This window comes from Musca domestica, unplaced genomic scaffold (assembly GCF_030504385.1).
Source record: "Musca domestica strain aabys unplaced genomic scaffold, Musca_domestica.polishedcontigs.V.1.1 73, whole genome shotgun sequence".
NCBI classification, from domain to species: domain Eukaryota; kingdom Metazoa; phylum Arthropoda; class Insecta; order Diptera; family Muscidae; genus Musca; species Musca domestica.
The window spans coordinates 3,258,948-3,279,934 of NW_026712390.1; positions in this window are offsets into that span (position 1 = coordinate 3,258,948).

Consider the following 20,987-nt stretch of genomic DNA (forward strand, 5'->3'; position numbering starts at 1 on the left):
TTATTGGAGCTATATCCAAATCTGAACCGATCTCGATAAAATTTGGCATAGATATTTCTGAGCTGTATTTGATATATGTCCCTGAATATCGTTGTTACAGAGTGCATATTACGGCTGTGGGGAACAAATATAACAAATCGGATGAACAATATATATGGGAACTATAGCTATATCTGAACCGATCTTCACAAAATTTGACGACTAAATTCGGTCGTAAATGCCAAGTTCCATGCCATTTGGTCTAATATTACACGTTTGGTGCACAATAAAAGGCAAATCGGATGAAGTTATATATGGGAGCTATATCCAAATTTGCCCCGATCTGGATAAAATTTAGCAAAGTTATTTCTGAGCTGTATTTGATATATTTCCCCAAATATTGTTGTTACAGAGTGCATATTACGGCTGCGGAGGACAAAAATAAAAAATCGGTTAAGCAATATATATGAGAGCTATAGCTATATAAAGGCAAATCGGACGAAGATATATATATGGGAGCTATATCTAAATTTTTACCGATTATCTCCAATTTCATTAGGGTTCGTCCTTGGGTCAAACAAATGACTTATGCAAAATTTCATCTTAATCGAATGATAACTGCGACCTGCATTTTGTTTACAAAAATACATGGACAGCATAAATCGACTCAAAATATGATTCTATGCTGATCATCAAAAGGAACTATGGGTCTATCTCGTTTCCTTCTCCATGTTACAAACAAATGCACAAAGACATAATACCCTTACCACTATGTGGTGCAAATACTAAAATGGCGCCAACCGTACAGTGCACATAGACTGCCAAGCGAATGAGTATTTTGGTGCTCAAATGCTTAAACAAAAAAATCTTCCAAGTGGCGCCCAACGTCCACCTCCAATAGGTATTATATATAAAACTTAAACAAATTTGTTTTTGAAAGTTTTCAGGTTTTACAAAACTAAAAAGGGTGTTGTTCTTGATACTCAGAAACCCGGTACGACACGAAATTAAAAAAAAAACAATACCCAAATGCTTTATTAAAAAAAATAAAATGGCGCCCAACATATAGCCCCAGAATATATTATTAGAATAACAACACCAGAAACGGTATGTATTTTCTGCGTCCCAAAAGGAGTTTTAGTCGCTCAAAATGGCGCCCAACGTAATTCAAACAAGGTGTTGTCAGGAAAGCTTCATCATTAACATATTCTATGAAATTTTCTGTTAAAATATAACAAATCTTTTTAAAGAACTTAGAAAATCTTTGAAGTTTTTTTTCTTTCCTATAGAAACCTATTAAAGATTAAGATTGTTCAAGTATGTGGCAGTTAGGAGCATATACAAACTTATAAAATTACAAGAAAAAATGTCCTCCTCAAAAATAAACTTCAGCAAAACATTTTTGGAAAGATTTTCTCCTAAAAAATAGACTTTTAAGAGAAATTCGGCATGCTTTTCTGAAGGGGTTTCTAACCCTATGTAAGCAGGTCGAGTATGCTTGCAACTGTATTAAACCGTAAAGATAAACTTAATAAAAGCATATTAGTATTTTGTTCTCAATAAACCTACGGCGGACGGAAAAATGTCCCAAAATGGCGCCCAAAATCGTTTTTATAGGTTTTAAAGGGTTCAATCCTCAACATTTATCCACAAATACTCTGTTTAGGTCTTCTTTAGATGTTCCATATTTGTCATTATCAATCAGTCGTTTTCACTCCACCATACATTAACGATTTAAGGCAGTTTAAGGAAGTTTTATTGAACTTCCCATTAACTGCCAATGGAAACTCCACTTCAGTCATCTTTGAATACCCCTTTTCGTCGTATTCCTCCCTCGAAGTCTAAAACTTCCTACCATCTTTGAATCACTCCAGTTTTGCTAAAAAAAAAACAAACTTGTCCCGACGCATCACAAAAAAGGGAAAAAACAACAGATTTTCCCTTCCTTATCCCCATCCAGTTGTGTGACATTGACATTGTTTTGTCCGAAACACTTCCAGTCGCACCTCTCCGTGTCATTGGCCATTGTGTTCACGAACTGGAAACCAAAACAATGCATTTTTTTCCTAAAAAAACAATTTAATTTGTTCGATATTAAAACTGTGTTATGTAAGAAGCTCATCAACATCGGAAACCGGTCAACTGATCCAGATGAAGATAAATACACGCAATCTCAGTACGGAACTGGTTATACAAAAATAAAGTTGAAATTCGGTGGAGGTGGTGGTTGTGGAACAGCCAATTAAATGAAGAAGCTCCGGCAAACTAGTCTAGCGAACAAGTTCGAAACAACAAGGATATGAGAGGATTTTTTTTTGAAGCGTCCACAGGTATAAAACCCTGTGACCTACTGGCTGCGAACTGCAGTCTTTTGTAAATTTGTTGCCGAAAATCACAATATGAATGGATTTCTAGTATTGTTGGGTAAGTCAAGCTGCAGGTAATTGAACATGGATTTTTCGAAAATTTATTAATTTTTTGTTTTTGGATTTCTAGTTATTTTGGGAACCACAAATGCCAGAGAAACACAGCAGCAGAAAATAATAGGATCTCAAGGCTGGAAAATTGCAGAACATAAGGATTACTTTGCACCAGGAACGGAAGGTCCCACAGACTATCAAAATGTGGAACGTTATACCAGAGATGTGGGTAGTACCAGCACAATGGCGCCCAACGTAAAACCAATGGATTTATTAGACCCGACAAGGGAAGAGGAGCCTGTTGGCACCATTCAATCTAAGCTGGAATATGAGAAGAATGGAGGAGATACAACAGGAATGGAGAGTAGTACAGCAATGGCGCCCAACGTACATCAGATAATAGCTCTTCCTATGCAAGAGGATTATGCTACCTTCGATGAACCGGGGCCACCAAATAAACAACGAAATAACAGAGATGTATCACACATACTGGATAGCAGTGCCTCAATGGGGCCCAACAAAAGTCCAGAGAATTTTCCCAGCAAGGCATGGGATTCAGGGAGTCCTACAACGTTAGACGCATCTCCTGGCGGTACTCAGGCCAGTGTGGAAATTGATGCAATTCTGACAAGGGAAGTGTTACAAATTTTTGGAGGCATTGCCACCATGGCGCCCAACGGGCAACAGGAAGTTCTGATCAACCAAAATACGCCAATAGAGCCTAATAAAGATAGGGTGCAAAATTTTGAGAGAGTTGGGAGAGATATTTCTCATATTCTAAGAGAAAAAGGCACAATGGCGCCCAACGTAAAACAAGATGAGATTCACACCCAAAAATCCCCAGACCACGACAATGAATCGAACAAAACCGGTACACACAGTGCTGTAGATTTAACGAATGGTGAGTCACAGAAACCCCTGAAATTCAGCACCTCCATAATGGCGCCCAACGTTCAGCGGGAGGATACTCCTATAAATTTAGGTGAACATCGGGAAAATAATGCCAACAAAAATACGCCATTGGAGTATAAAAATTCAAATTCTCAAAATCCTGAACGATTCGGGCGAGATGTCTCTCATTTAGTGGCAGGTGTTGCCCCAGTGGCGCCCAACATTGAAAAGGAAGATATATCCACCCAAATTTCATCTGACACCGAAAATGAATTCAATAAAGCCGTCACACCCAATGCTGAAGGTTTAACGAATGGTGAGTCACAGAAACCTCTGAAATTCGGCACCTCCATAATGGCGCCCAACGTACAGCGGGAGGATACCCCCACAAAACTGAATGAACACCGGGAAAATGTTATCAAAAAGAATACGCCATTGGAGTCTAAAAATTCAAATGCAAAAAATCCTGAACGATTTGGGCGAGATGTTTCTCATTTAGTGGAAGGTGTTGCCCCAGTGGCGCCCAACGTTGAAAAGAAAGTTATTCCCAACCAATCTTCACCAAATACTGGAATTAGCTTTAATAATGTCGACACACCCAATGCTGATGAGTTTGCTAAGGATGAGTCCCAGAAATTGCCAACAGTCAGTTTATCCACAATGGCGCCCAACGTACAGCAAGAGGATACTTTCACAGATCTGAATGAACATCGAGAAAATATTATCAACAAAAATACGCCAGCGGAATCTAAAAACCCAAATCTACAAAACATTGCACGATTTGTACGAAATGTTTCACATATACTGGAAGGAAGTGCCACTTTGGCGCCCAACGTTAAAAAGGGAAGTATTCCCACACAAACTTTTTACGACACTGGCATTAACTTCAATAAAGCCAACACAGTCAATGCTGATGATTTTGCCAAGGATGAGTCCCGGAAACTGCCAACAGCCAGCTTTTCCACAATGGCGCCCAAAATACAGCAAGAATATTCTCCCCGAAAACCTGGTGATCTGGAACGCTCAGTTACCCAACAGAAACCTATTATCTTCAGAGATGATCAATTACCAGACACATTAATATCAGAGGTGTTTAATCCCAAAGCTTCAGCGACTTCTGAAATTGTCAAAGTACAGAAATCGGTTCAAATTCAAATACCTCAAACCTGTATGGCAACATTTCGAAGTGTGCGAAATGCAATTCTAAGACCCAAACCCATTTCAAATCTTTCCCTCATACAGGGTGTCTTAAATTGTCTGACGGATATAACAGAAGAAGAGCTAAAGGAGGGTCATCAGCACCACACACCCGAAGATGTGGCGGAGGATGTTATACGACATTCGGATTTTCAATATTTTTTGGGTGAAAAGCATCCGAAATCTCAAGTTGAGGGGCGGAGTAATGTTGGGAAGGAGGATACTCCCAAATTTCTAATCGACAGGAAAATTGATGGCATCGTAAAGGAGGATGAGGAGAAAGTGGAAGAGGAGAATACCCCCTATTTTTATGATCCTCAAATATTACCCAAGGATTTTCCAAGGCGTGTGGCTTTCGAGGGTCCACAGTTTGCCTTCAGTAACGAAGATGAAATTAAGGAGAAGGAGGATGAAAGAAAGCAACAAGTTTCCTACGAAACCATGGAGATTGGAACGGATTCCGGGGGAGCTGTAAATGATCTGGGTCATACTATCAATAGCTTGCTTTTGGAAGACCATCAGGAGCCTGAAACGTCACCAAAGGACACTGCAGATGATTTATCGCTCTCCAAGAATTTTCAAGAATTTGATAAACCCTCAGACCTCAGGCTTTGCCATGAGAGTGAGGAAAAGTTGATTTCTCCCTTGAAAAGGTCCTCAGAACTCCATGCAGAGGTTGGGAATACCGAAAATGGCCCTTCGTTGGCAGCTGAAGGAGCGGTGTTAGATGTGTCATCAGACCCAACTGAAAATAATCCTTCGATCTCGACTCATCGTCTGGCCCGAGATGTATCTCATTTGTTCGGAAATTTGAAAAAATCCGAGGAAGTACCAAAAATCTCAGCAAATGGTCCTTCGCGTCTAGAGGACCAACCTGCCGTTGATCTGCCTTATAGTTTCGTCTCCAGGTTGCGCGATGCTCAAAATTTAAAGGTTGGCGAAAACCGTCCTTCGATTCTGACTCAACGTCCGGCGAGAGATGTTTCAAATTGGCTGGCGCCCAAGTTGAGAGACATTTTGAAAGCACAGGGTTCCTCAAATTTCCGAAGTGCTGGCCAAACAAAAATCCCCGCTCTTGAGTGTGGGATGTCTGCTCCGTCAGCGGATTCCCATTTGAAGGAATCCATGGCAGAAAACGTCGCTTCTTCTACATTGTCAGAAACCGGTTCCTCGGCCACGCCTCTTCGTCAGGTGAGAGATGTTTCTAAGCTGCTGGCTTCCAGGCTAAAACGTTTTCGAAAAACAGAGGATTCCCCAAAGGCCGCACCAAAGCCTGCTCAAGAAGATAGCCGAAATTCTGGGACCGTTATGGCTGTACAGCCAACAGACGAAAATATTTCCCATTTGAAATATCCCGACATGGCTGTCACAGAAAGTGGATCTTCTCCCTCCGCCGATCGCAAGACCAGAGATGTATCGCACCTCTTACATCCAGATAAAGATAAATTTCCACACCCAAAATATCATGAGAACCCTGGAGGATATGGATCTAAGACCATGGATATGCCTGCCATTGTAATTGTGACCCCCATTCCTCCATTGGAAGACTTTGATAGTCTCGCAAATGGTCCTTCGTTGCCAATTTTGCCACTTGACATTGAGTCATCTATTTTATCTGTGGGCCCTCAAGTATCGGAATTTTTGGAATTGAATCGACTGCTACCGCCATCTTTACCAGAAAATAGTGAAGCCACCGGAAATGAGGCCTCAATACCAATTGACACACAATATATCGCTAGTCAGCCTTTAGCGGATATGCCTTCATCGTCTACGAAATTAGATGCCATTAATTCAGAGACATTGGAGGAAGATTCTCAACAGTTCGAGAAGAATATTAGGGATGAACATCCTTTAATTAAACCTCAAATCAATTTGGATGCCAAAGATCTGATGGAACTCAAAGGAGGGGCGTTCATTAACCCAGAAGTAGACACATTATCCGTTGGCCCTCAAGTTTTAGAAAATGTGGAAATAAAACTAGGAGCGCCATCTGTACCACAAAATAACATGGAAACAGGACATGAAAACTCAATGGCAACGGGAAATTCGCTACAAAATGTCGCTCCCCAGAATCAAAATTTAAATCCTGAGAGCCTAGTGGAAATTGTACAAAATATTGAGAGGAAGGTCAGGGATATAAGTCATCTACTTAAGGCTAAATCCACTGTCGCTCCCATCGACTTAAAGGATTTTCCAGAAGCTACAACGATGAAGGACAAACTAGAGATTTATTCTGTTGATCCTCAAGTGCCAAAATATTTGGAGGTGAATCAGCTGCTACCGCCATCTTTACCACAAAATTATGAAACACTCGTGAGTAATAATTCCTTATCAATTGAAAATCGAACACAAGATGGCGCTACCAAAGAAACAAAAAAGTGGCCTGAGAGGTCGTTAGACTCCAATAATACAGAATCAATGGAATTTGAAGCCATTACTCACCCAAATTTGAAGGATGAAGAGTCGTCAAATTCCATGGGCCTTGAAAAAAATTTGGAAGAAATTGAAAACATCATGGCCATAAAAAGAGAAGAACGTGACGTCTCCCATCTTCTGGGGATGCTGGACAGCCAAATGAATCTAAAAGTAACCATTACACATTCAAATCCCGAACATGAAGCTTTGGACCCGATTGATGAGCATTCAAGGGACATTGCTCTCTTATTTGGTGTTGATGATACTAATAACCAGAAGCATGGAAATATTCATCAAATCGGCCAAAGAAAATCCCGAGAAATACAAAATGTAGGCCACATTGATGCATTACCGCTCCAAAAGGAACCCATTGCATTCAATGGCGGGAATGAAGTTTCAGGGCCCCTAGAAATGTCCGTCGATCCTGAAAATAACATCATGGATGTTCTGCAAAGAATCCAAAGATCTTCCGGGGAGAAACTTGCAAAACTACCCATCGACATTGCCGATCAAATTGTGGAAGATGATCCTTATGTTGAGAATATATTGCTAAAACCCGTAGCTAAAGAATATAATTTTCGAACATTCCACAAGAAAGTTAAAAGGTCTGCTGAGTTAGTTCCAGAAGATCCCGTGGAAATCCACTCCACACCAATCCCAGTAAAATCCGAGGATATTACAACCATTACTCCGGACCTTCCAAAATCAACCATCAAATCTCCCCGCTCAAAGTTACCATTGACAGTATTTGCCACTCGGCCAAAACGTTTCAAGGACTCCCAGCCCAAGCCGGTAAGGAAAATGCCGCTTCATTCAACTGTGAATATAATACGACCCAAGAAGTTACGGAAGCCTATATAGAGATCGAACATATTTTTTTTTGTAAATAATATTTGTTGAAATAAATTGTCTTTAATTTGAAAACAAATTTAGATTTGAAAACCACATGGGAGTCTTTTTAAATATTCCTTAAAGTTTTCTGTCTAATAAGGAAACATTGATTTCGAGACTTTAGTTTTTTCGAAGAGCTTGATAAGGACTTCGATTCCTATAAAGGAGAGTAAAAAGAGAGTAAAAAAGTTCTAGGATTTTTGAACAAAAAAAAAAAAGAAGAAAATTAAAGGGGCCATCTACATCAGAAATGAGAAATCAAGAGTTGATTTTTCGTAATCAATAAAAATTTTAGATAACAGATAGCTCTGTTGGCAGAACTTGAAAATGATAAGTTTCTATCAACTCCTTCGAACAGAGACATCTGGTATCTGAGTTTAAATGAGTTACGAAGCATCATTACCTGTTTGTCCCTAATTGTTGAAATATAGATGGCGTTAGTATTTAATTCATCTGAAGGTGTTCCCAAATTCAATTTCCTTAGTAAACCGGGTTTTTGAGTCTCTGATTCAATATTTGGAAGCACTCAAGTCATGAGGTTGATTCCCCATTTTGTAATATAGATGGCGTTAATATTTTATTCAAAATATTATTAATTGCATTTAGAGCGCTGGACAATAAAGTGAATAGATGTTGAATAATTCAATTAATCCAAGAAGGATCCTATTTTAACAGAAAATTTTCGAAAAATGTAAATTTCACCATAAAAGTTTTAAAATTTTTCAAATTCACTACAAAAGTGTGCAATATTTTGACATGTTTCCTTTTTTTGCATTTTCTCTGAATAGAGACATCTCTTTTCTGAGTTTTTATTGACTACGATGCAACATCTGTTGATTCTTCATTTTTTTCCATATAGATGGCCGTAGTAAATCCGTACTCAGCAATCAGAAATTTCCTAATATCTTCAGTTTCTATAGATGAGCCTGTAATTATCATAGCTTTCAATTAAAACAATTTGAATTTAATTTCATATTTGATTTCCTCAATAGATCGGTTCTTAGAATTGATGATTCTTATACCCTCCACCTTGAAAAGGGGGGTATATCAACTTTGTCGTTCCGTTTGTAATATCCCTAAATATTCGTCATAGATCCCATAAAGTATATAAAATTGTCTGTGTATCTGTTGAAATCACGACACAGCCCACATTATTTGACGTAGAGCTTTAAAATTTAGCAAAACAACTTGTATTGTGTCTAGGATGGTTGGTATTGAATATGATGATATATCGCTCCACGTTTTGGTATATCCTCCATATAACGCTACCTTCCAATATTCGATATTTTGATGATTTTTCGCCACATTTTTTCACGGATTTATACAAAAATTGGCATTTGTAAGTCATAATGGGTTCTAGCTACAGTGGCGGAACATTGTTGTATATGTCCACGTTTTTGTAAAGCCCCCATATAACGGTACCTCCCGATATTCAGTATTTTGATAATTTTAGTGACATTATTCAATGGAATTGTTTCAAATTTCGTATTTGAAGCTCGTAATGGGTACTACAGCCCAAATATAACGGATTTCCTTTGAGCGGTATTTCTCGACGGAATTTTTATGCCCTACACCACATAGTTGTAAGGGTATTATGTCTTTATGCATTTGTTTGTAACATGGAGAAGAAAGCGAGATAGACCCTTAGCTACTTTTGAGGATTTTCATGGAATCACTTTTTGAGTCGATTTATGCATGTCAGACCGTCTCTCCGCCCATGTATTCTTGTGAACAAAATGCAGGTCGCATTTATTATATGATTGAGATTAAATTTTTCAAACAATATTTGCTTGTCCCAAGGACGAACCCTATTGAAATTGGTGATAATCGGATTAGATTTAGATATAGCTCCCATACATATCTCTAACCGATTTTGGGTTAATTGTGCACTAAATGACCAATATCTGTCCACAAATCATGAATTTTGGTGCATCCGACCGAATTCAGTCCAGAAGCAAGTGCAATAAATTTGGTGAAAATCGGTTCAGATACAGCTATAGCTCCCATATATATGATTCAACCGATTTGGTGTTTAAGTCGCTCACATTCGTAATACGCACCCCACAAGAATGATGGTCGGTATCAGATATCAGATACAGCCCAGAAATACCTCTGTCAAATTTTATAGAGATGGGATCAGATTTGGATACTGCTCCCATATATATCATCAACAGATTTCGGGTTAATTGTGCACAAAATGGCCAATATGAGTCCAAGTGACCTGATTTTTGGCAAATCAGACCGAATTCAGTCCAGAAGCAAGTACATCAAATTTGAAGAAAATCGGTTCAGATATACCTATATAGCTCCCATATATGTGTTTCATCCGGTTTGGTGTTTAACTCCCTCATATTCTTAATATGCAGTCGACAACAACGATATTTGGTACGAGATATATTTTAGAGCTCGGAAATACCTATGGCAAATTTCATCAAGATCGCTTCAGATTTGGATATAGCTCTCATATATATCTTCAACTAATTTCAGGTTAATTGTGCACTAAATGACCAATATCAGTCCAAAAGTCCTGAACTTTGGGGTATCCGACCAAATTAAGTCTAGAAGCAAGTACATCAAATTTGGAGAAAATCGTTTCTGATATAGCTATAGCTCCCACATATGCTTCATCTGATTTGGTGTTTAAGTCCCTCACATTCGTAATATGTACACCACATATATGATGTTTGGTATCAGATATCCGATACAGCCCAGAAATAACTCTGCAAAATTGTATCAAGATCAGTTCAGTTTTAGATATAGCTCCCATATGTATATATCTTCAACCAATTTCGGGTTAATTGTACACTAAATGACCAATATCGGTCCAAAACTCCTGAATTTTGGTACATCCGGCCGAATTAAGACTAGAAGCAAGTACATCAAATTTGGTGAAATCGGTTCAGATATAGCTATAGCTCCCATATAAATGTTTCATCCGATTTGGTGTTTAAGTCTCGCACATTCGTAATATGCTTCCGACAACAGTAATATTTGCTATTAGATATTTTATTGAACTCGGAAATACCTCTGCCAAATTGTATCAAGATCGACTCAGATTTATATAGCTTCCATATATATCTTCATATATAAGTTTCATCCGATTTGGTGTTTAAGTCCCCCACATTCGTAATATGCATTCGACAACAGTGATATTTGGTTCCACATATCTTATAGAGCTCGGAAATACCTCTACTAAATTTTATCAAGATCGACTATGATTTAGAAATAGCTCCCATATATATTCTTAATCCGATTTCAGGTTTATTGTGCAAATAATGGCTAATATCAGCCCCAATGGAGTGAATTTCGGGACGTACGCTTCATTTTGTGGAACTCGGCCCCGATACATATTTTTGTAATATACTACCCCTCGAAGTGATATCATGCACTCCATAGCAATGTTATATGGTATAAAAGATTAAAATATCTCCGTCAAATTTAGTGAAAAGCGATTCAGAATTGGATATGTCTCCATACATATTTGTTCCCTCTGAAACCAAACTGTAACTGCCCTAAAGCCGAATGTTGATAGGTGGCAGGAACTACTTCAAATGAATTCTTTAGTTTCGTGAGCTCTACTAAATATGCATAGTGGTGTAGGGTATCATATAGTCGGCCCCGCCCGACTTTTGACTTTTCCTTATCGGTTCCAAAATTGAAGTCCTAAACGCCATTCATTCTCTTAAAAAGGGTCCTTGAAAGGAAAGTATCAAAATGTATCCACCCTTTGTTCTTAAGATTTTAAGAAGCTCACATTCTCAGAGTACCAATTACATAACCTGCAAATATGTATTAAAAAGTACGCTTCTACAAAACCGAGTTCCTAAAAATCATCCATCCTGTTAGAAAGGGTCCTTCAGAGGAAAGTTCTAAAATATACCCAAGCTTTTTTTAATGGTAACAAAAATCACACTTTCACAGAGCACCAAGTACTTAAAAACCCTTACCTTCAAAAAATCGACTAAAAAGGACGCTTTTTCAAAATTGAGGTCCCACCCTCTTATAAAGGGTAAAATGAAAGTACCAACAAAATTATATCTAATTTCTCAGAGTACCAAGTGCTTTTAACCCCTTTCCTACCAAAAATGTTTTAAAAAGTACCCCTTTTTAAAAATGAGTTCCTTAAAAGCACCCATCCTCTTAGAAAGGGTCTTGAAAAGGAAACTTACTCTGTAGATGTACCACACCCCGGAGTTGAGGTTCTTAACATCTCCTTTTTCTCAGCGAGAGGCTCTCTTTTGCTTTTTTCTATAGCAGCCAACTCTTCCTCAATACATCCTTTCAAATCACTGCTCCGCTAATCCTCCTTGGAAGATTTTCATTTAATAGCAAAAGCATCACAACTTTTGTTGGAGACTTTTTTCTTCTTCCGAAAATTAATCATGTTAATGTGGCCATTTTTGTTGTGCCAACAAATCTTCCCGACAAATTCTGTTTTTTTTTTCTTTCTTGCCATTCCATTTCCATTCTATCTCATGTTAAAACAAATTGCCTAACATCGTAGATAGGTGGCTCTGGAGGATGACCATTTTCGTATGAATAACATTTGTTAAATTTGTCATGCGTGCGTGAATTATCTCGAGGAGAAAAAGTTGTTCGGTTCTTTTTTTTCCATTCTGCTTGGAAAGAAAAAAGAACCTGTTCCATAGTGGCGATTTATTTTTCTTTCGCTGGCCACAAACGCTGGGCCGTTGCATGCCATTGCCGACAAGTGGTTCAACGGCATTTGAAATTTATGGCAAATAAGAAAACGGGTTAATTTCAATTTTGAGACATCAAATGGCTTCAGATGGCTCCTATTTGCTTCGTCTGTTTTTTTTTTCTCGCTTCGTGTATTCTAATCTTGAAACGGGGGAAATGTTAGAATTTATAAATTTAATTAAGCAAACATTTATCTCAAATGCCTTCAAATTGAGAAGGATATGAAGCTGGCGGATTTATGGGAGCTGGAAAAAAAAAAGATAGGAAGAAAAGAAAACTGGAAACATTTTTATAACTGTCAAACCCTAAAACGGAAAATATGCTAAAAATTAAGATAAAAATCCTTTGGATGGTATCTTATAAACAATAAGACTTTTTATGCATTAGAAGGTCCTCAGACGATCTTTAATACCAACGAGATATTTTGAAGGGTTTTCTTTAGCAAGACAATTCCATAGAAACCCATCTATTTATAGCTTTGTCAAGAGGGATCTGAAATCAAACGATTTGAACAAAAACAAGTAAAAAAGCAGCTAAGCTCGGCTGTGCCGAACTTCGAATACCCTCCACGATTTTGAAGGAACTTGCTAAATTCCAAACCAGTAAGGAAAAGTCAAAAGTCGGGCGGGGCCGACTATATGATGCCCTACACCACTATGTATTTGTAGTAGAGCTCCCGTAACACAAGAATTTATTGGAAGTAGATCATGCCACGAATCAACATTTGGCAGAGGTAACAAATAAATATGGAGGCATATGCAATTCTGAATCGATTTTCAAATTTGACGGAGATATTGGTTGCTATAGGGTATATCATGCACACTTCGAGGAGGAGTATATTAAAAAAATTATTTGCACAATAAACCTGAAATCGGGTAAAGGATATAAATGGCAAAGGTATATCCTAGCTCTATAAGATATCTGGCTATATCTGAACCGATTTTCATCAAATTCGATGTACTTGCTTCTAGAGTGAATTCGGTCGGATGTGCCAAAATTCAGATCACTTGGACTGATATTGACCATTTAGTGCACAATTAATCTGAAATCGGTTGAAGCTATATGTAGGAGCTATATCCAAATCTGAACTGATCTTGATAAATTTTGGCTGAACAGATTTTCCCCAAATTAGAAGTACTTGCTTTAAGGCTGAATTCAGTCGGAATTGTCAAAATTCAAGTCACTTGGACTGATATGGGCCATTTAGTACACAATTTATCCGGATGAAACATATATATGGGAGCTATAGCTATGTCTGAACCGATTTTCACCAAATTTGATGTTCTTGCTTCTATACTCAATTCGGTCACATGTACCAAAATCATGACTTATGTAGAGATATTGGCCATTTGGTGCACAAATAACCCAAAATCGGTTTAAGATGTATATGGGAGCCATATCCAAATCTGAACCGATCTTAATTCAATTTGGCAGAAATATTTCCGGGCTGTATCTGGTACCAAATATCATTGTTGTCGAATGCATATTACGAATGTGAGGGACTTAAACACCAAATCGGATGAAACCTATATACGAGAGCTATAGCCATATCTGAATAGATTTTCACCAAATTTGATGTACTTGCTTCTAGACTACATTCGGTCGGATGTGCAAAAAAAATTCAGGTCATTTGGGCTGATATTGGTCATTTGGTGCACAATTATCCGAAATCAGTTGAAGCTATATAAGGGATCGAACTCCGAATCTGAACCGATCTTGATACAATTTAGTAGAGCTATTTCTGGGCTATATCTGATGCCAAATATCAGCTGGACCGATTTTCACCGAATTACAGGATGAGATAAAAAACTGCAACAAAGTCAAACGCCTTAGATTTTACATTTTTTTTTTAAATTTTATTGAATGAAAGCAAAATATGTCGGAAATAGCATCAAATTTTAGAATAAGTTTAGATTTGTTCGAATTGGTCACCTTTGGCACGAATTAAGGCCTTCAAGCTGTTAATGAATGTTGCTCTGCGGTATTTTGTCCCATTCCCGGCGAAGCGCTTGCTTGAGGTGATCGACACTTTGGTATTTTTTAGTGCCAACCTTGCTTTCCAAAATACTCCAGACACAATAGTCCAACGGATTGGTATCCGGAGATTTTCGTGACCATTGTGCTCTGGAAATGAAGCGAGGAACCTCATTTTTTAACCATTCTTGGGTGGCGCGTGCTGTTTGCGATTGTGTTGATTCCTATTGGAATGTCCAAGATCTGCGACCAAAATGTTTACGTGCCCAAGGCTTTAATACACCCTCCAGAATATTTTCGCGATAATATTCGGCATTTATTCTGATGCCACGGTCGATTAATACGATCGGCTGTTATGGTAGCTCACATCATCACCATGGCCGGCACTTGAGTTCTGGTGGTCAACCGAATGTGCACATTTTCAGCTGACCTCTTTGGCAAGTAAACACGATCATTTTGTTTTTTTACAAACTGCTGGACAACGAATGTTTTCTCATCGGAGAAAACCAAATTCGGCAGTTCACCACCTTCAGCCAAGTGGAGCAACTCTTTAGGTCTTTTGAGTATATTTTCTTTCTGTAGCGATGTAAGTTCTTGCACTTTTTGGAATCTCAATGGCTTTATCCCGAGCTCATTTTTCAATATTTGCCGAATAGAATAATGCGATATATTCAGCTCACAAGCCGTTTTTCGGCCACTGCGACGCGGCGGATTTCGATCAAGTCGCTTCTTTACTTTTCGAACTTTTCTTCCGTCCACTTCCTTGACGTTGGGCTACGCTACCAGTATCACGGTAACGTGCGATAGCACGAGACACAAACGATTTATGTTCAGAAACGGATGAGGTTGTCATAAGTTTAAGTCGTAAGACGTTATTCCCCATCCCAAAATTGTGACCATGAGCCAAAAATCCCTTTCGAAAATCCATATTGATTGTTTTGAATGGGTGTCCTTTAAATATCCTTCAAACATCCATTTTAGGACCTTCAATGTGAGTCTTCTTTATATATTCTTTAAATATTCACGTTGATAGCTTAGATCGGAGGTCCTTCAAATTTGGTTATCTAAATATCCTTAAAAAGTTCTCTCCTGCAAAGTTTGACCCAATATACTTAAAAAGTCCCCTATTGTAGTTTAGAACTGGAGACCTCCAAATTTTCTTTAAAAACTCAAGATCGGGGGTCCTTCAAATTAGCTGCTAAAATTCACTTTTATGGCCCTACAAATAGGATGTCTAAATATCCTTAAAAACTCCCCTCCTGTGGCTCTAAATGAGGGTCCTCCAGAGTTCAACAAAATATGCTTAAAAAGTCCCCTATTGTGGTTTTGAACGGGAATCCTTTAAAAACTCAGATCGGGGGTCCTTCAATTTTGCTGCGAAAACTCTCTTTTATGGCTCTACATATAGGTTATCTAAATATCCTTAAAAAGTCCCCTCCTGTGGCTCTAAATATTGGTCCTCCAAAGTTCAACCAAATATACGTAAAAAGTCCCCTGTTGTAGTTTTGAATGGGAGTCCTTCAAATATTCTTCAAAAATTCAAAATCGGGAGTCCTTCATTTTTTCTGCGAAAATTCACTTTTGTGGCTCCATTGGTTATATAAATATCCTTAAAAAGTCCCCTCCTGTGGCTCTTAATATGGGTCTTCCAACGTTCGTCGAAACATATTTAAAAAATCCCCTATTGTTGTTTTGCACGGGAGTCCTCCAAATATCCTTAAAAAATGCAAGTTAATAGCTCTAAATATGAGTCCTCTACATCTACTTAAAAAGTCCTCTTTTGTAGGTTTGAATATGGGGAGCCCCCAATATCGTCAAAAAGTCCTCTGAGTTTTCATAAAAATCAACATTCGATGTGGCGAAGGTGGGTCCTCAAAATATCCCGAAAAATCAACATCTATAGCTCTGAATGTGGGTTCTGCAAAGGTCCCGCCAGTATCTCTCAAAAAATCCCCGTTAATAACTCAAATATGTTTTTCAAGCGAAATTCTCTTAAAAATATTTAAAAATTTACAATTTTGGAGGAGACTGAGATCCCCTCTCCTCACTACCTCGGTGGGTCACACCAATTATCCTTGGAGACATCCAAAACCACAATTTAACACTTCTGACAGATTGCAATTCCTAGAGTAAAATAATGGCGACCGGATCCTGTTTGGTATACAAATGAGCTGGTAACAGCTGCATATCCTTGCCACAAGAAATAGATATTCATTTCTGATAGATATATGCAAGTACCTGCTACTCGGCTACCAGCAGCCCATCATGGCCATCATTTGCACCATCAAATTATGTCAAAAGAGTTTTAATTAAAATTTCAAAATTGACTTCATATCTGTGTGGACCTGCAGCAGCAACAGTAACACAAAGCTTTTATCTGGAACATTAACATTCTTAAACATGTCAATTAACAGCTCAAAAGGAAATTCAACACAGCCGGACATACACGAACATTTACACACATATACATATGCCCACACATATATACATGGCGAACAAAATTCAGGTGCCTGGGCACTTGTAGTTCGCCAGTCCGTCAATCACATGTTGAGGACTTAAAAAAATTGTGAAAAATTATCCCCCTCTCCGCCTCTTCCCCTCTCGCCGCCAAAAGGGAGGATAAATGACTGATGGAAATATTAGAATTTTAAATGACCGTCAGTCACTTTGCCAAGATTCTGTCTGTCTGTCTGTCTGTCCGTCTGTGCCGTTGTGTAAATGTCCGACATTAAATTCTAATAAAACCGCCAGAACCGAAACTGCAACGAAGTGCTGGGCTTTGCCAGCGGTAAATTGTTAAACACCGAAAGACGACAAGCAAACAAACACTTCCTTATCGCCACAGCCAGCAAGCCAGCCAGCCAGCCATGGGATGATGGCTGGTGTTCGGTGGCCATGTTTAACTTTCATTTTAATTTAAATGAATTGACGCTGCCGCTTCGGCGGCGGCCTCCTGGTCTCCGCCTCAACGACATTCTTTTGACGTGGCTGATGTTGTTGTGGCTGTTGTCGTCGTGAATTCTGGTGGCAGTGATGTGAGGACGTCGCCTGGGTCCTATACTTATTCCTTTGCTCTGCAGAAGCCTTTGGCTGATTATTGTTATTGTTGCTATTGCTACAGATGTAGTTGTTGTTGTTGCTGCTGGATCTTTACTTGCATGCTGCGATGTGGGTAATTTAGCAGCAATTTTTCAAAGAGCATAATTGCATAATTTCAAACTTGTTGGCAACTTAATTGTACAAAGCGTGGTTTAAATGTAATCGAAGCTTAACTGCCAATCAACAACAAATGGCAGTACGGCACTGCAGCGATGACAGTAGGAACAAGATGGGACAGTGAGGATAAAAACCATTAGGAAAAATTACATTCTTCAATAAAAAATATGTAATAACGTCTCTCTTTCTTGGTACCTCAGCAGATGCCTTTGTAGTACGGAGGGGTAATTTTGGGAAAATTTTTAAGGGCAGAAATCTTTAAACAAATCTTTCAATTCAAGGACCTTACAAAAAGCGATTGTGCTTTTTTATGGTTCTTGCAAGGATAAAAGTAGCTTCTTAGAAATCCACGTCTGTTAAAATATTCTTTAAGGACCTCTAGATGTCTATAACAAATCCACGTTTATAAAATATCCTTTAAGGATCTCCCAATATTTTTTAAAAAATCCGCGTCCATAGACCTAAAAATATCTCTAAGAAATCCACGTCCATAGAATATTCTTTAAGGACCTCCAAATATTTAAAAAAAAATCCACGTCCATAGAATATCCTTTGAGGCCCCCCAAATATTTTAAAAAATCCACGTCCATAGAATATCCTTTAAGGACCTCCAAATATTTAAAAAAAATCCACGTCCATATAATATCTTTTAAGGACCTCCAAATATTTAAAAAAATCCACGTCCATAGAATATCCTTTTAGGACCTTCGAATATTTAAAAAAAAATCCACATCCATAGAATATCCTTTAAGGACCTCCAAATATTTAAAAAAAATCCACGTCCATATAATATCTTTTAAGGACCTCCAAATATTTAAAAAAATCCACGTCCATAGAATATCCTTTAAGGACCTCCAAATATTTTTAAAAATTCCACATGCATAGAATATCCTTAAAGGACCTCCAAATATTTAAAAAAATTCACGTCCAAAGAATATCCTTTAAGGACCTCCAAATATTTAAAAAAAATCCACGTCCACAGAATATCCTTTAAGGACCTCCAAATATTTAAAAAAATCCACGTCCATATAATATCTTTTAGGGACCTCCAAATATTTAAATAAATCCACGTCCATAGAATATCCTTTAAGGACCTCCAAATATTTTTAAAAAATCCACATGCATAGAATATCCTTAAAGGACCTCCAAATATTTAAAAAAAATCCACGTCCAAAGAATATCCTTTAAGGACCTCCAAATATTTTTAAAAAATCCACTTCCATAGAATATCCTTTAAGGACCTCCAAATATTTTAAAAAAATCCACGTCCATAGAATATCCTTTAAGGACCTCCAAATATTTAAAAAAAAATCCACGTCCATAGAATATCCTTTAAGGACCTCCAAATATTTTTAAGAAATCCACGTCCATAAAATATCCTTTAAGGACCTCCAAATATTTTAAAAAAATCCACGTCCATAGAATATCCTTTAAGGACCTTCGAATATTTTAAAAAAAATCCACATCCATAGAATATCCTTTAAGGACCTCCAAATATTTAAAAAAAAATCCACGTCCATATAATATCTTTTAAGGACCTCCAAATATTTAAAAAAATCCACGTCCATAGAATATCCTTTAAGGACCTCCAAATATTTTTAAAAAATCCACATGCATAGAATATCCTTAAAGGACCTCCAAATATTTAAAAAAATCCACGTCCAAAGAATATCCTTTAAGGACCTCCAAATATTTTTAAAAAATCCACGTCCATAGAATATCCTTTAAGGACCTCCAAATATTTTAAAAAAATCCACGTCCTCCAAATATGTTTAAACATCCACGTCCATAAATTAACTTTTAACGTCTTCAAAATACCCTAAAAAATCCACTTCCATAAAATATAATTTAAGGACCTCCAAATATCTTCAAAAATCCACGTCCATAAAATATCCTTAAAGGACGTCCAAATACCTTAAAAAATCCACGTCCATTAAAATTTCCGTTAAGGACCTCCAGATGTCTATAAAAATTACGTCCATTAAAATATCCTTGAAGAACGTCCAAATTCCTTAAAAAATCCACGTCCATTAAAAAATCAGTTAAGGACCTCCAGATGTCTATAAAAAATACGTCCACCAAAATATGCTTTAAGGACCTCCAGATGTCTATAAAAAATCCGCGTCCATAAAATATCCTTTAAAGACCTCCAAATATTTAAAAAAAAATCCACGTCCATAGAATATCCTTTAAGGACCTCCAAATATTTTTAAGAAATCCACGTCCATAAAATATCCTTTAAGGACCTCCAAATATTTTAAAAAAAATCCACGTCCATAGAATATCCTTTTAGGACCTTCGAATATTTTAAAAAAATCCACGTCCATAGAATATCCTTTTAGGACCTTCGAATATTTTAAAAAATCCACGTCCATATATCTTTTAAGGACCTCCAAATATTTAAAAAAATCCACGTCCATAGAATATCCTTTAAGGACCTCCAAATATTTTTAAAAAATCCACATGCATAGAATATCCTTGAAGGACCTCCAAATATTTAAAAAAATCCACGTCCAAAGAATATCCTTTAAGGACCTGCAAATATTTTTAAAAAATCCACTTCCATAGAATATCCTTTAAGGACCTCCAAATATTTTAAAAAAATCCACGTCCACAGAATATCCTTTAAGGACCTCCAAATATTTAAAAAAAATCCACGTCCATATAATATCTTTTAAGGACCTCCAAATATTTAAAAAAATCCACGTCCATAGAATATCCTTTAAGGACCTCCAAATATTTTTAAAAAATCCACATGCATAGAATATCCTTAAAGGACCTCCAAATATTTAAAAAAATCCACGTCCAAAGAATATCCTTTAAGGACCTCCAGATGTCTATAAAAAATACGTCCACCAAAATATGCTTTAAGGACCTCCAGATGTCTATAAAAAATCCACGTCCATAAAATATCCTTTAAAGACCTCCAAATATTTAAAAAAAAAATCCACGTCCATAGAATATCCTTTAAGGACCTCCAAATATTTTTAAGAAATCCACGTCCATAAAATATCCTTTAAGGACCTCCAAATATTTTAAAAAAATCCACGTCCATAGAATATCCTTTTAGGACCTTCGAATATTTTAAAAAAATCCACGTCCATAGAATATCCTTTAAGGACCTCCAAATATTTTTAAGAAATCCACGTCCATAAAATATCCTTTAAGGACCTCCAAATATTTTAAAAAAATCCACGTCCATAGAATATCCTTTTAGGACCTTCGAATATTTTAAAAAAATCCACGTCCATAGAATATCCTTTAAGGACCTCCAAATATTTAAAAAAATCCACGTCCATAGAA